The sequence below is a fragment of the Eulemur rufifrons genome, chromosome 4 (assembly GCF_041146395.1).
Source record: "Eulemur rufifrons isolate Redbay chromosome 4, OSU_ERuf_1, whole genome shotgun sequence".
Lineage (NCBI taxonomy): Eukaryota > Metazoa > Chordata > Mammalia > Primates > Lemuridae > Eulemur > Eulemur rufifrons.
The window spans coordinates 5,726,212-5,728,841 of record NC_090986.1 but is presented as its reverse complement, the minus strand read 5'-3'; the positions used below and the strand labels follow the sequence as shown (position 1 = coordinate 5,728,841).

The 2,630-nt window shown below is 44.9% G+C and overlaps 1 pseudogene; it reads left to right on the top strand.

Annotated features, from left to right (window-relative positions):
• Window positions 1-2,152: 2,152 nt before the first annotated feature.
• On the top strand, window positions 2,153-2,330 carry LOC138383039 (U2 spliceosomal RNA; annotated as a pseudogene).
• Window positions 2,331-2,630: the final 300 nt, after the last annotated feature.

Genomic DNA, 2,630 nt, shown 5'->3' with positions numbered 1-2,630 from the left:
TCCCCCCTGGAGGGCAGTCAGGTGAGAGGTGCCCAACCAGCCAGTGCAGGTGCCCCAATCAGTATAAAGTTACCCAGTAAGAGGTCACGTGTGATGCTAAGTCAGGAATTGGCAGCATCCCTGGAACAGTCCAGTGAGAACCGAACTCTGTCATCAGCAGAGAGGGCACAGCTGTCCCAGTGTTGGCTGAAAATGAAGGGAAATAAAGAGAGTGAGGATCAGCTATGGCTCTGGAGGAAACTCACCAAGGTGAGGAAAGAGACAATAACAGGAAGTAACTGGGGCTTGACTGTAAACGTGGACTAGTGGCGGAATGTTGGCAAAGGCATTACCCACAAGCTGAAAGGTTGGCTGCTCGGTGGGTGGCTGAAACAACCCTGTGATGAACATTTTCATTGACTTTGGTGCTGAGAAGTTGGTGAGTAGGTCTGGAGAAGCCACAGTTGAATATGGAACATGAGGCCACCTAGGGCAGCAAGAGCCACCAGATGTACTGAGGCTGAGAAATAAGTAGTCACATGGGGATGTAAAAGGAGTTGAACAGACTTGGACTTAGCAGTAGTAGGCTTGGAGTTGCTTGATTATGAGCAATGGCAGGCCGGAATGGGACAGGATCTAAAGGACTCAGAAACAAGTAGAAAGGTCTGAAGACACTGGGTGTGCAGGAGGTGATGTCGTAGGTGCAAATCTTGATATTGGAGATAGCCCAATCAAACCTAAGTTTTGAGTCCAATCTGTACCAAATGACTGTCAAGCACAACTGAGGTGTCAAGTGTTTCCAAGTGGTACAGGTTGTAGAAATAGTGATGGAGGTGGCCTAAGAGACAGTTAAACTAATTGTGGCCTGAGGCTGCCTTCCTACCTTAAGTCTTTAAGAAAGAAACTGCAACCTAACTAATATGTAAAGAAACCGGAAACCTAATTTAGGAGTATGTTTTGTGTAGAAAATATCTGAGTCTTGGGCACTAACAGCAACCAACCTTCAGGCACCCACAGCCTGCCAGTTGTTCAGACCTGCCCCCAAAAGGCCAAGGCCAAGCTGTAATCAGTGAAGCTGTCTCTGTATCTCATTTGTGTTTGCTGTCTCTGAATGCTCTCTGCCCACATTGTGGAGCAAATCTTTGACCTCTTCTGGTCTCAAAGGCTGCCTGACTTGTAAATTATTCATTGCTCAATTAAACTTTGTTAAATTTAATTTTTCTAAAGTTTAAGACTGGTGAGAAAATGCACCTGTAAAGGTCTTGCTAGGTCAAGATGTCGTCAGGGTTGGTGGGACAGTCTATGTGACCATACGAGTGAAAGACAGAAATAGTAACAATGAGAGCATCTTTCAGCCGGTGGAAAAATTGGTGTGTAGTCTGGAAGGGCATGAAGCAGTCACCAGGGCCAGAAGTCACACATGCTGTTGTGCATGAGACAGCTCCGTACAGATTGGAAAGACGTAAGCTGGGTCAGGGACTGGCTGAGTGTTGCAAAAGTTCTAGCCTGTAAAGTTGTCATAGCAGTAGAAGAGTCTCCAGAAAAGCTAAGAATAAAGGTGAGGAGGTGTCCGTGGAAGCTGATCCAGCCTGGAAGCTTTGCCATGTGGTGGAAGAAAGCAGACTCTCATAATCAGGGAAGCTCTGTGGCACAGAAAAGCTACCTGTGGTCAAACAGGTAATGATATTAGCCAGCTGCATTGTCAGATGACAGAGTTCACAGGGCAGGAAAAAAGTAGCAGTAAAGTCTCAGTTTCTCTTAATCACAAGGAAAGACATGGGTACCAGGGGGGAGGTGTCATGAAGTCAATGTTACAATAGGTGTCCTTCTCTGCTATTAATTGTTGGAATTCTGTTAGTAAAGCAGTTGAGGCAATGCAGTGTCAAAAATCAGAGTAAAAATGGTCAAATCCAGGAGTCCCTCTTGTAGACACCACAATAAAGAAAAGTCAGTTCAATAGAAAAGGGACCCTGCATCAGCCCAGTCCAGACAGGGCATGAGTAGCTGCATCCACAGGGCTCTGACGGGGTCCAGTGGCAGCCTCTGCATGAGGAATGTGGTGGCACCATTCAAGAGTTTCTCATTGGGACCATAAGTGGGAGTACAGCTGAGAAGCTTGCTGACAGAGCAGTAGGAGCAAATATCAGGGCCTTTCTTCCAAGACTGGAGATGCATCGCTTCTCGGCCTTTTGGCTAAGATCAAGTGTCATATCTGTTCTTATCAATTTCATATCTGATATGTCCTCTATCCAAGACTGGAGATGCTAATCATGTTGGCATTTTAGCAGGATGAGCAGAGTCCTGTCCTCATTAATCAGTCGTTGCTGTATTATTGGGAGGAATTACCACAGGGGTACTTGGCACAACAGGGACAGTTTGGGTCTGGGGTTTGCGGCAGACAAGATGGAATCAGTAACCAAGCCTCACAGTGGAGGCTAAAGTAATTTTCATGCTCTCCTCAAAATTTAAATATTTTTGATGATGAATTCAAGTATAATTATAATAGGCATGTTTTCCAAGTTGAAGACTAAATGTCAAAAAGAATGTTCCAGAATTCTTTGATATGAAATATCTAAGTGGAAGTCACTAGATCTCAAATGCATTCATGTAAACTAACTCTTCTGGCCTAATTAGAAATAATGTCTGGTTGT